Consider the following 15,017-nt stretch of genomic DNA (forward strand, 5'->3'; position numbering starts at 1 on the left):
AACTGACTGGCTTTCTTGATGTCTATAGTGTTGTCTCGGCTATGCAATCTGGTTTCCGCTCAGGTTATGGATGTGGCACTGCAACCTATTCTTGTGGGCCGGCTAAGGAGTATTGGTGTCTCTGAGGGGTCTTTGGCTTGGTTTGCTAACAACCTCTCTCCAAGAGTGCAGTGTATAATGTAAGAAAATCTGCTGTCTTAGCCACTGCCTGTCACCAAAGGAGTGAAAACAACATAGCTCAGGCAGTAGGAAGCTCTCTCATCCATTTGTATGAATACAGGCTTATACTCAGCTGGACCCTCCCCGGATTTTGTGTTAAATGCTCTACAACAAAGCTTTTTTAGTGTCCAACAAGCTTTCTCTACCCTTAAACTCCACCAAATCAAAGGTAATGTTGGTTTGGTAAAAATAATGCCCATCTCCCCACAGGTGTGATTACTACCTCTGAAGGTTTGGAGCTTGAGGTAGTCACCTCATAAAAGTACTTGGGAGTATGGCTGAACAGTACACTGTCCTTCTCTCAGCACATATCAAAGCTGCAGGCTAAAGTTAAATCTAAACTTGGTTTCCTCTATCATAATCGCTCCTCTTTCACCCCAGCTGCCAAACTAATCCTGATTAAGATGACCATCCTACCCATGCTAGATTACGGATACATCATTTATAGATCGGCAGGTAAGTGTGCTTTCGAGCGGATAAATGTTATTTTCCCTTTCGGTCATCAGATTTGCCACCAATGCTCCTTGTAGGACACATCACTGCACTCTATACTCCTCTGTGAACTGGTCATCTCTGTATACCCATCGCAAGACCCACTGGTTGATGCTTATTTTATAAAACCCTCTTAGGCCTCACTCCCCCCTCTGAGATATCTACTGCAGCCCTCATCCTCCACATACAACACCCAATCTGCCAGTCACATTATGTTAAAGGTCCCCAAAGCACACACACCCCTGGGTCGCTCCTCTTTTCAGTTCACTGCAGCTAGTGACTGGAACGAACTGCAACAAACACTCAAACTGGGCAGTTTTATCTCAATCTCTTCATTCAAAGACTCAATTATGGGCACTCTTACTGACAGTTGTGGCTGCTTTGTGTGATGTATTGCCCTTTGTGCTGTTTTCTGTGCCCAATAATGTTTGTACCATGTTTTGTTGCTACCATATTGTTGTTATGTTGTGTTGCTACCATGCTGTGTTGTCATGTGTTGTCTCTCTTTTCGTGATGTGTGTTTTGTCCTATATTTATATTTGATTTATTTTTTATTTTATTCCCTGCCCCCGTCCCCGCAGGAGCCCTTTTGCCTTTTGGTAGGCCGTCATTGTAAATAAGAATTTGTTCTTAACTGACAAAAAAAGGGTCAATCTGCTATTTTGTGCCAAAGCGGTACCTGTACCTGTTCCAGAATGTCCCAGCCCCATTTATCTGCCATTATTTGTACTGGTCCAATCAGCTGATCGGGCAGGCAAGGTTCTCCCTTGCTGCTCTTGCCTCCTTGTGAAACTCCATAATACACACACACTCGAACTCTTCTCTCAACCAGCTTCATGAGGTAGTCACCGGCTTCATGAGGTAGTCACCTGGAATGCAGATGTGCCTTGTTAATTTGTGGAATTACTTTCAGCCAATCAGTTGTGTTGTGACAAGGTAGGGCTGGTATACAGAAGATAGCTCTATTTGGTAAAGACCTAGTCCATATTATTGGCAAGAACAGCTCAAATAAGCAAAGAGAAATGACAGTCCATCATTACCTTAAGACATGAAGGTCAGTCAATCCTGAGAACTTTGAAAGTTTCTTCAAGTGCAGTTGCAAAAACTATCAAGTGCTATGATGAAACTGCCTCTCATGAGGACCTTCACAGGAAAGGAAGACCCAGAGTTACCTCTGCTGCAGAGGATAAGTTCATGAGGGTTAACTGCACCTCAGATTGAAGCCCAAATAAATGCTTCACAGAGTTCAAGTAACAGACACATCTCAACATCAACTGTTCAGAGGAGAGTGTGTGAATCAGGCCTTCATGGTTGAATTGCTGCAAAGAAACCACTACTAAAGAACACCAATAAGAAGAGACTTGCTTGGGCCAAGAAACACGAGCAATGGACATTAGACCGGTGGAACTCTGTCCTTTGATCTAATGAGTCCAAATTTGAGATTTTTGGTTCCAACCGCTGTGTCTTTGTGAGACGAACAGATGATCTCCGCATTTGTGGTTCCCACCGTGAAGCATGGCGGAGGTGGTGTGATGGTGCTTTGCTGGTGACACTGTCAGGGATTTATTTAGAATTCAAGGCACACTTTTCCACGACATTCTGCAGCGATACGCCATCCCATCTGGTTTGTGCTGAGTGGGACTATCATTTGTTTTTCAACATGGACAATGAATCAACACACCTCGGTGGCTGTGTAAGGGCTATTTGACCAAGAAGGAGAGTGATGGAGTGCTGCATCAGATGACCTAGCCTCCACAATCATCCAACCTCAACCCAATTGAGATGGTTTGGGATGAGTTGGACCACAGAGTGAAGGAAAAGCAGCCAACAAGTACTCAGCATATGTGGGAACTCCTTCAAGACTGTTGGAAAAAGCATTCCAGGTGAAGCTAGTTGAGAGAATGCCAAGAGTGTGCAAAGCTGTCATCAAGGCAAAGGGTGGCTACTTTGAAGAATCTCAAATATAACATATTTTGATTTGTTAAGCACTTTTTTGGTTACTACATAATTCCATATGTGTTGTTTCATAGTTTTGATGTCTTCACTATTATCCTACAATGTATAAAATCGTTTTTAAAAAATAAAGAAAAACCATTGAATGAGTAGGTTTGACTGGTACTGTATATTCTTAATTATTATATGTCATTTAAAATGTTATACCCACATTGTAGTTTCTCCTATCCAGATCTGAAGAACATCAGAGCCGGTGTAGTACGATTCAATCTTAGTCTACCATAAATCTTCTTAGTCTACCTGTTTGATGGTTCGTCGGAGGGCATAGCGGGATTTCTTATAAGCGTCCGGGTTAGTGTCCCGCTCCTTGAAAGCGGCAGCTCAGTGCGGATGTTGCCTGTAATTCATGGCTTCTGGTTGGGGTATGTACGTACGGTCACTGTGGGGATGACGTCATCGATGCACTTATTGATGAAGCCGGTAACTGAGGAGGTATACTCCTCAATGCCATCGGATGAATCTCGGAACATATTCCAGTTTGTGCTAGCAAAATAGTCCTGTAGCTTAGCATCTGAGTCATCTGACCACTTCCATATTGAGCAAGTCACTGGTACTTCCTGCTTTGAGTGTTTCATATGCATTGGCTTTTGCTTTGGTTGGAGCCTTTTCTTTTCTCCTTATTTTAGCACATCACGTTCTGCTACCTCGTGTTTCGTAACAGTGCTTTTTCCGTGTTTCCCCTTGTTCACATGTTCTGAACTTTCTTTTTACTCTTAAAGGTTTCTTCTGTATGAGTCTACCTCGCAATTGAGAAACCTCTGTCCTTGTATTAATGGACTGTTTATATTAGTCGTTGGATCATTTGAGGAGAATGTGTGTACTGGGTGTAAAACATGCATTATTTGTTGTATTTTCACTCTCACTGAGAAATGCTTTCACAGCTGTTTGGGGCAGTAAGTGCCTGTGCATTTAGCAGGACAAGGGTAAATAGAGTGCTAGGCTCTCTAGGGGGCTTTAGGTAAAAATATTAACATCAGGTGCAGGAGGGTAATCTCTTAAATGCAGCTATACCTCCTTCAGTACCTGACCAAGTCTTCGTCAAAATCCAGTCAAAGCCAGATTGATCCAGTTGGTTACATAAAGTGGTCCAAAATCCAGTATGAGCATCCTTCCATGTCCCCACACACTCCCACCACTAATGCATTACTTTCAGTCATTACTGTTCAGAAAGTTAATTAGATGTTTGAAGGTGTGCAGACACATGACTGTCTTCTCTCCCCCCTGACAGAGAGAGGAAAGATCTCAATTACATATTCCTTGTGTCCTCTCTCCTCCTTAAAACCCATTGGATGAGAAAGTCAGACGTCCCTCCCCTCTGACCTTCTCCTCCAATAGGTTTTGAGAAGGAGGCAAGGAGAGAGGTCACGAGGAGTATGCAATTGAGATTCTCCCAGACTCATCCTCCCTGATTTCCCAGATGCCACTAATTACACAGGTCTAATAGGTCTGCCCAGAGTCCCAGAAGTCAGGAAGTCCTCCACAATATTGATTTAACATTAAACACCAGTAAATTGAAGTCTGGCTCAATGTGCGCAGCTGGCCCAAGATGCTCATTGTATGCTTGAGGGGACAATGATTTACTGCAAGCAGCAAATTGTGAGAGGATCGATGGAGAGGTAGTGAGAGTAACGAGAGCTCCTGGATCTGTATGTGTCTGAGCGGCTGTTGCTGTATTATCACAGAAAAGGGACATCTCCACGTTCACAGCAGCACATAACCTCATGTTTACTCTTTCAGCCTTTCTGATTATCTGTCAGTTTATAATACAGAGAAAGATGTTAGTGTACAGTGGTTTCAATGTGGGTCCCTCAAGCTCTGTTTTTATGCTTTTAATCTGTACCTATGTGATATGATGTCAATGATGCTAAACCTCATCAGTCAAGGCTAAGCATAGACAGCTATCTGATGGGGCTATTGTGGTGAAATTATTGTAATCAAAATGACAGACTTTTAGATTTCTTCAAAACAATCTAACTTTATTATTTAATTACTGGTCTTTATTATTTAAAAGCTGGTCTGTAATCACCCCTGGAGGTGATCACTGAGAACTCAACAAGCTGGTCTGAGCCACAGCATTTTATATCAAAGTCCATCCTCCTTCAGTCCACATGACACCAAACAGATGCATGAAATGGGTCACAAGGTTAAGATTTGTATGAAAGATACCTATAATTCACGGCAGACAGTATCTTCTGTAAAAACAGTTTTTATTGTATAGAGACCAGTGTCTGGCCCCCCAAATCCACACTGGAGCCATCTCCCCCTGGTACACCTGTAGAGAAACATTAACTCATGCTCTGGAATGTGGAATCCCCAAAAGACATCATAAATCTCCTGTCAGTGTTCTCTCAGAGGCCCACTTTCAGTTCACACAGACACAATAGAGAGTTATAAGAATCCTCTATTCTGTTGCATAAAACAACCATTTGATGCAATAAAAGTATTATAACATAATCTTGGAATTTCCACCATACTATATTCAGACCTACAGCACATATAGTCCTGTACATCAAGAGGGGGGTTTCCCTTCCCCAGCCACTCAATGAAAGCCACATACTGTAGTTATTTCCACATACTGGATCTACTGTAGGTCATTCAAATAAAATTTTATTTGTCACAATTGCCGAATAGAAACAGTTTAGACCTTACCGTGAAATGCTTACTTGCAAGCCCTTAGCCAACAATGCAGTTCAAGAAATGGAGTCAATAAAATATTTACTAAATAAAGTTACAAAAATGTAATTAAATTCAAAAGTAACACAAGAAAATGACAACAATAACGGGGTGAGATCTTGCGTGGAGCCCCAGATCGAGGGAGATTATCAGTGGTCTTGTATGTCTTCCATTTCCTAATAATTGCACCCACAATTGATTTCTTCAAACCAAGCTGCTTACCTATTGCAGATTCTGTCTTCCCAGACTGGTGCAGGTAAACAATTTTGTTTCTGGTGTCCTTTGACAGCTCTTTGGTCTTGGCCATAGTGGAGTCTGGAGTGTGACTCTTTGAGGTTGTGGACAGGTGTCTTTTATACTGATAACAAGTTCAAACAGGTGCCATTAATACAGGTAACGAGTGGAGGACAGGGGAGCCTCTTAAAGAAGTTACAGGTCTGTGAGAGCCATAAATCTTGCTTTTTTATAGGTGACCAAATACTTATTTTCCACCATAATTTGCATATAAATTCATAAAAAATCGTACAATGTGATTTTCTGGATTTCTTTTTCTCATTTTGTCTGTCATAGTTGAAGTGTACCTATGATGAAAATTACAGGCCTCTCTCATCTTTTTAAGTGGGAGAACTGACAAAATACTTTTTTACCCCACTGTAGGTGTTTATTTTTTCCAGGTGGGAAAGGGCAGTGTGGAGTGCGATTTAGATTGAGTCATCTATGGATCTGTTATTGCGGAATGCAAATTGGAGTTGATCTAGGGTTTCCGGCATGATGTTGTTGATGTGAGCCATGACCAGCCTTTCAAAGCACTTTATGGCTACAGACGTGAGTGTTACGGGGCGGTAATAATTTAGGCAGGTTACCTTTGCTATCTTGGGCACAGGGACTATGGTGGTCTCCTTGAAACATTTAGGTATTACAGACTCTGTCAGGGAGAGGTTGGCTGTTAGCCAGCCTGCCAGCTTAGTGGAGTCTACCACTAGCACAGTCAGTGTAGTCAGCTCAGCTATCCCCATTGAGACAGTGTCTGTGCCACGACCTAGGTTGGGCAAAACTAAACATGGCGGTGTTCGCCTTAGCAATCTCAGTAGAATAAAGACCTCCTCCATTCCTGCCATTATTGAAAGAGATCTTGATACCTCACATCTCAAAATAGGGCTACTTAATGTTAGATCCCTCACTTCAAAGGCAGTTATAGTCAATGAACTAATCACTGATCATAATCTTGATGTGATTGGCCTGACTGAAACATGGCTTAAGCCTGACGAATTTACACCTCCTGGTTACACTAGTGACCACATCCCCTGAGGTGTTACTAACATTTACGATAGCAAATTTCAATTTACCAAAAAAAATGGCGTTTTCGTCATTCTAGTCATGAAATCTATGCAGCCTACTCAATCACTTTTTATAGCTACTGTTTACAGGCCTCCTGGGCCATATACAGCGTTCCTCACTGAGTTCCCTGAATTCCTATCGGACCTTGTAGTCATAGCAGATAATATTCTAATTTTTGGTGAATTTAATATTCACATGGAAAAGTCCACAGACCCACTCCAAAAGGCTTTTGGAGCCATCATCGACTCAGTGGGTTTTGTCCAACATGTGTCCGGACTTACTAACTGCCACAGTCAAAGATTGGAGTCACAAAAAGCAGAAAGAGAGAAAATTAATCACTAACCTTTGATGGTCTTCATCAGATGGCACTCATAGGACTTCATGTTACACAATACATGTATGTTTTGTTCGATAAAGTTCATATCTATATCCAAAAATCTCTGTTTACATTGGCGCGTTGTTATGTTTTGCCTCCAAAACATCCGGTGAAAGTGCAGAGAGCTACGTCAATTTACAGAAATACTCATCATAAACGTTAATGAAAATACAACTGTTATGCATGGAATTAAATATATAATTCTCCTTAATGCAACCGCTGTGTCAGATTTAAAAAAAGCTTTATGACAAAAGCATACCATGCGATTATGTTAGGTCATTACCTAGTCACAGTGTAACGGCTTTCTTGTGGTGAAGGAGAGTCGGACCAAAATTCAGCGTGTAGATTGCGATCCATGTTTATTAAACTGAAGTAACACGAATCTAAATACAAACACTACAAAACAATAAACGTAACGAAAACCGAAACAGCCTAATACTGGTGCACATACACACAGAACAAGGACATCAAGACACTAAGGACAATCACCCACAAAACCCAACACAAAACAGGCTACCTAAATATGGTTCCCAATCAGAGACAATGACTAACACCTGCCTCTGATTGAGAACCATATCAGGCCAAACATAGAAATAGACAAACCAGACACACAACATAGAATGCCCACCCAGCTCACTGGCCCAGACCAACACTAAAACAGGGAAAACACATACGAACGATGGTCAGACCGTGACAGTACCCCCCCCCCCCCCCCAAGGTGCGGACTCCGAACGCACAACCTAAACCTATAGGGGAGGGTCTGGGTGGGCATCTGTCCGCGGTGGCGGCTCTGGCGCTGGACTAATTGTCCACCTCCTTAGCGTCCCTTGAGTGGCGACCCTCGCCGCTAACCTTGGCCTAGGAAACCTAACAACGGGCCCCACTGGACTGAGGGGCAGCTCCGGACTGAGGTAGCTCAGGACTGAGGGGTAGCTCGGGACTGAGGGGTAGCTCGGGACTGAGGGGAAGCTCGGGACTGAGGGGAAGCTCAAGAGTGAGAGGAAGCTCAGGAGTGAGAGGAAGCTCAGGAGTGAGAGGAAGCTCAGGAGTGAGAGGAAGCTCAGGAGTGAGAGCTCCGGCAGGTTGATGGATCTAGCAGATCCTGGCTGGCTGGTGGTTCCGGCAGATCCTGGCTGACTGGCAGATCCTGGCTGAATGGCGAATCCTGGCAGACTGGCGGATCCCGGCAGACTGGCGGATCCTGGCTGACTGGCAGTTCTGGCAGATCCTGGCTGACTGGCTGGTTCCTCTCTAGGTTTCTTCCTAGGTTTTGGACTTTCTACTGAGTTTTTCCTAGCCACTGTGCATCTACACCTGCATTGCTTGCAGTTTGGGGTTTTATGCTGGGTTTCTGTACAGCACTTTGATATATCAGCTGATGTAAGAAGGGCTATATAAATACATTTGTTTCATTTGAAAATGTCAGTGAAGACACTTGCCAGTTGGTAAGCGCATGCTTTGAGTACACATCCTGGTAATCCGTCTGGCCCTGCGGATTTTTGAATGTTGACCTGTTTAAAGGTATTGCACACATTGACTACGGAAAGCGTGATCACACAGTCCTTGAAAGTGGCAGCTTTAGCCTTTAGCTTGGTGCGGATGTTGCCTGTAATCCATGGCTTCTGTTTGGGAAATGTACGTACGGTCACTTTTGGGACGACATCGTCGATGCACTTATTGATGAAGTCGGTGACTGAGGTGGTATACTCTTCAATGCCATTGGATGAATCCCGGGAAAATATTCCAGTCTGCTAGCAAAACAGTCCTGTGGCGTATCATCCGCATCTGACCATTTCGTATTGAGCGAGTCACTGGCACTCCCTGCTTTAGTTTTTGCTTGCAAGCAGGGATCAGGAGGATAGAATTATGGTCAGATTTGCGATGTCAAAGTAGAGCTTTGTATGCGTCTCTGTGTATGGAGTAAAGGTGATCTAGAGTTTTTTTTCCTCTGGTTGCACATGTGAGATGCTGGTAGAAATTAAGTAAAACCGATTTAAGTTTTTCTGCAGTCCCTGTCCACTAGGAGTGCCGCTTCTGGATAAGCATTTTCTTGTTTAATTATGGCCGTAGTCAGCTCCTTGCGTGCGATATTGTGATGATAAATAGATGGCTACGAATAATATAGATGAGAACTCTCTTGGTAGATAGTGTGGTCTACAGCTTATCATGAGATTTTCTAACTTGAGTCTTCTTTAATATTAGACATCGTGCACCAGCTGTTATTGACAAATAGACACATACCCCCACCCCTCGTCTTACCAGACGTAGCTGCTCTGTCCTACCGATGCATGGAGAAGCCAGCCATCTCTATATTATCTGTGTCATCGTTCAGCCACGTCTTGGTGAAACATAAAATATGACCGTTTTTAATGTCTCATTGGTACGATAGTGTTAATCATAGATCGTCCAGTTTGTTTTCCAATGATTGCACGTTGGCCAATAATACGGAGGGCAGTGGTAGTTTACCTACTCGTCTGCAAATTTTTACAAGGCACCCCGCCCTCCTCCCCCTTTTCCTCAGTTTTTTCTTCACTCTGATGACATTTGGGTATTGTCTCGGCAAAGCAGTATATTGTTTGTGTCGAACTGTTTAAAGAAAAAATCTTTGCCCATTTCGAGGAGAGTAATTGCTGTTCTTATGTCCAGAAGCTCTTTTTGGTCAACCGAGACCGTAGCAGCAACATTATGTACAAAATGAGTTACAAACAATGCGGGGGGGGAAATAACACAGTTGTTTAGGAGCCTGTAAAACTGCAGCTATCCCCTCCTGCGCCATTCCCATGGCAGGTGGATGACAAGTGGGCATCAAGAGTCATTCTCTGCCTCCTCTCTCAACATACATCCTCCTTGACTGCTCTCCCTCTGCCCTAGAACCTAGATCCTAAAACCAGTGCCTGCTCTGATTCCCCCTGTGGTGTGGCAGGCCTCTGATGGTAGTTTATAGATACAGTGAGGTCAGGTGACTGTGATCCCTGTAAGGGGGTTAGTTATAGACATGGAGAGCCATAGGCACAATATGAATGGCACCTTCTCTGAGGCTTATTTTATAGTCAGTCGTTCATAAGCAGTATTTGGAATGAATGAGGTCACCATATTATCCATTATTATAGAAAGTAATGTTCCTCTCTGAGGACAATAAAGTATAACTAACCAAAGCAAAGTTTTCTCCCTTTACAGATTGGTTATGAAATAAAAGAAGGATGATAACCCTACTGTATTGTAAATGATAACTTTTCAGAGAGGTAATGGAAAGGTGATCTGTACTCTCAGAAACCATAATACTAGGCGGTGTGAGTCTGGGATTCTAGTCAACTTTCCCCATTCTAAAATAAAAGATTAGGTATCAGAGATTGATCCACCTTTACCTTTTGTTTCAACATCTCCTCACTGTTCTCTCTTGGGTTATTATGAGGAATACAGTGGACCACACAAAAGCGAGAGAGAAGGCAATCAATATTGCAGTCTGGCTAAGTGTATAACCTCTCAAAGACCCACACTTCTGTGTCTCCAAGCATCCATTTCTCTCCCAGGGATTGGCTTTAGTTTTCCTTGACTATCTTGATTCATGGCAAGGCCCTGGGACGGCATCTCCCAAAGGCTTGATTGAACGCTGATTTGAGGGAGAATGGAATAGCCAGAGTGTAATTGTGTTATAACATGTTTATTCAGGAGAAAATCCTTTAAGTATGGTACTGTGCTGTGTGTGTGTCTATTAAATATTTGATTAGGATCCCCATTATCTAGTGCTAAAGCAGCAGCTACTATTCCTGGGGTCGAAACAAAACATAAAACACAACATAATTGAGCAATAAGGGGTATGGTATTTGGCCAGTATACCACGGCTAAGGGCTGTTCCCTGCACGATGCAATGCGAAGTGCCTAGATACAGACCTTATATACCACGGATGTCAGCCAATCATTCAGTGCTCGAATCACCCAGTTTATAATACATAATACTAAACAAGCACATCACAAGGACAGAACTACATAGTGTGTGTACCTATGTATTAACATATATTTACATAATTGTATGGATAGATGAACGCATAAATGGATGTACGTATCATGGATGCATATTGACATTCGAGGCATGTTACAATATTCATGAACATTGTTTGAACAAAAATAATTCTGTTAATTTGGCATTCATTTGGTAAAACTAACTCTTGCTGAGATATCCACTTCATCGATATCTAGATAGACAATGAACCCTGCTCTCCTTTTTTACATAAAATGCTGAGATATATTCACACCACTTCATTTATATGTAGATAGACAATGGACCCTGATCTCCTTTTTACATAACAAAGTCCATGTGTCCACAGTTCCTGTTCTTTCTTCAAGTGACAGTAGACATATTCATTTATTTATGTACAAATTAATGCATAAAATCTCAAGTTCTCTCTTCTTTCTCGTATCTTTCATTTTTCAAGATATGGCACAAACAATCCCATCAATCAATGTTCACATTTGAGTGTTTGTCCTCTGTCCAAAGATGCTTGTGTTAGGGTGCCACCTATGGACCGAAAGTAGAAATACATTGAGATATAACTTTCTTTTTCATTTTATGGATGTACCCAAAAGATCTGATTGGTTGGTACAGCAGGTATTGTTTCAGTTCTGTGAGGATCTGGAGACCATGGATTGAACTAAGTCTGGCCTTTCCCAAAAATCTTCCTAATGGACAGTCGGCACAGCTGCATCAGACACTCGTGGCCAGGCATCCAAGAAGAAACAGATATCATTTAGAAGACGTTTTCAGGGTTAGATGTTGTAAATGATACAAGAACAATGTAAATAGTACCAACATCTATTACTATATCATGGTATCACAATGCAAGAACCAATAACCATTTCACAAACACCAACAAGTGTGTTTGTTGTGTGTGTGCAAATTTACAGCTGATCGCTGTGTGCCTATGGTTTAAATAATGGCGGACGGAAGACAGGGTGGTGCGGCACGTGCCGCTTCTCATACGAATGCTGTTATTTTATCTAAACATCAGGTGTACGCCGACCCCAGCTAAGTAACTCATGCAAAGAGTTAAAGAGCAATTATGTGTTTTATCTCCAGTACTTTGCCATGATTGTCAGTTATGTAGCTGCTCTACTGATAATCTCAGTTCTTCCTTGCTGGGATGACACAATAAACCTACTGCCGGAGAATACCAACACCAAACACATTGGTTCACCGTTCCACCGGAGTGGACAGTACACAGCATACCATAATGTTCTGAATAATGGCCAATCCTACCTCGCTCCCTATTCCACTGAACCGCTAAGGCGTAACAAACACAAGTCCAACATTTATCGGAAACTGTTAAACTACCTGTTCACTACCCTCCTGCTCTCCAGGGATGTGCAACTCAATCCTGGGCCCAACATCACCGAGCCAGCGATTGGCACCGGAGTGGAAATCAGTGGATGGCCTCGCCCACTGATCGTTGCTGCTGTGGAAGTGGGTGAGTGCTATGGTCCCATGGTTTCTCTCGACTCACCCGACTCCAGGATAGATTTGGACTTTTCAAGCATACCCAAGTCACTATATGCGATCCCTGACTCTGCTTCTAGTTCCCCGCATCAAGTGCAGGCGGGAGGGATTGTTAATTGCACTACCAAACTGCCCCCTAATCAAAACGGCCTAAACCCAGCCGTCAGAAAACACAGAAAATGTAACCTTTTTCAATGTGTCAATCACTCTCGAGTCATCCGGGACCCATGTGCCTGGCTACAATGTTTTCAGGAGAGACAGGATTGAAGGAAGAGGAGGGGGTGTGATGATTTACATTAAAGAACATATCCGATGTAAACAAATTGAGGGGTCATGTGATAATGAACTAGAATGTATTGGCCTGAACGTTACACTGTCGACCCAAATGTCTTTTACCCTTATTGGAATGTATAGGCCACCTTCCACCAAAAGTGTATTTTTTGATCAGTTTAATAACATGCTTAGGGAATGTGATTTTGGGAAAGAGATCATCTTAAAGGGAGATTTTAATATGAATTATGAAGACAAGTCTTGTAGGAAAACCCTCAAACGGATCACTAATACCTTTGACCTTACACAGCTAGTTAAAGGGCCAACCAGGGTGACTTGTTGCTCTAAAACACAGATTGATTTGGTGTAATAAACCAGAGAGAGTAACTAAATCATTCAATATGGTTACTGGGCTATCTGATCATAATCTGACACTTATTGCCAGAAAGCTGTCTAAGAGCAGGTTTAACCTCTCTACTGTTAGAAAGCCGGATCAACTAAGAATACCTAAGAGTGAATTAAACTATTTTGAAAATGCAATTAAGGGAATTAACTGGAATGATCTCTTGTCCTATACAGACGTGGAAGCTGATAGTCAAGTTTTTCTATCCACAATCCAGACTACAATAAATGGTTTCCTCAAGAAAATCAAATCCAAGCCTGGCCGAAGAGCACTCTTCCTTGGCTAAATGGAGAAATCTGGAAATTGATGAAAGAACGTTATGCTCTAAAAATAGCCCTAAGATCCAAATTGCAGCACGACAGACATAGGTTTACCATGTTGAGAAATAAGGTGATGAAAGAAATCAGACAGGCCAAGGCAAACTTTTTTATTTACATAATTGGTGAAGCAAAGGCAAATTCTAAATTGATTTGGGAGAATCGAAAAAAGTTAACAGGGATAGACCGTAGTAACACTGCAAAAAGACTAGAAATCATGGTGAATATCTAACACAGGATGCAGTCGAAATAGCAATTGCCTTCAATTCCTACATTATTGACTCTGTCAGGGTACTGACACAGAACCCCTCCACTGGTTTCTTGGGCTCAGTGCTAGTGAATGACTCTCAACCTGTCTTCATCATAAGGGAGATTTCTGAGTCAAAGGTGAACAAGGTGATTAGCTCACTAAAGAACTCTAAAGCCAAAGATGTGTTTGGGCTGGACTATACCTTTCTTAAAAACTACAGAGTCACTCATTGGACCCATTACTAAGGTCACCAACACATCTATTGGTCGGGGTGTTTCCAAGGGTAATAACGGCCATCTTTAAATCGGGCGACCCTGCTGACGTGAGTAACTACAAGCCCATTAGTATACTACCTGTGGTGTCAAAGGTTGTTGAAAAGTGTGTAGCAGAACAACTGATTGCCCACCTCAACAACAGCCCCTTCACATTACACTCCATGCAGTTTGGCTTCAGAGCGAAACAATCCACAGAAATGGCCAACTGCTTTCTTCTGGAAAATGTGAAGTCCAAGATGGACAAAGTTGTTGGAGCTGTGTTTCTGGACCTAAGGAAGGCTTTTGATACTGTTAACCATGAGATTCTCATCACAAAATTGTCCAAGTTCAACTTTTCCTCCGATGCCTTGAGATGGATGAAATCATACCTTGAAGGCAGAAGTCAGTGTCAGAGTGAGCAATGAGCTGTCGCCCACTCTTTGCTATGATGTGGGCGTGCCCCAAGGGTCAATACTGGGGCCCCTCCTGTTCAGCCTGTACATTACTGGATCTGAAGTTCAAATGTATGCAGATGATACAGTGATATATGTGCATGCAAAGAGCAAACAACAAGCTGCACAAGAACTCACTACTGTAATGGTCCAGGTTACAAAGTGGCTCAGTGACTCGTGTTTGCATCTTAATGTGAAAAAAACTGTTTGCATGTTTTTCACAAAGAGGGCAACAGATGCTACTGAGCCAGATGTCTATGTGTCAGGGGAGAAGCTTCAGGTGGTATCTTATTTTAAGTACCGTTGTCACGTTCTGACCTTAGTTCCTTTGTTATGTCTTTGTTTTAGTGTGGTCAGGGCGTGATTGGGTGGGTTGTCTATGTTCGTTTTTCTATCATTTGGGATTTCTGTGTTCGGCCTAGTATGGTTCTCAATCCGAGGCAGCTGTCAATCGTTGTCCCTTATTGAG

This window comes from Oncorhynchus kisutch, linkage group LG2 (assembly GCF_002021735.2).
Source record: "Oncorhynchus kisutch isolate 150728-3 linkage group LG2, Okis_V2, whole genome shotgun sequence".
NCBI classification, from domain to species: domain Eukaryota; kingdom Metazoa; phylum Chordata; class Actinopteri; order Salmoniformes; family Salmonidae; genus Oncorhynchus; species Oncorhynchus kisutch.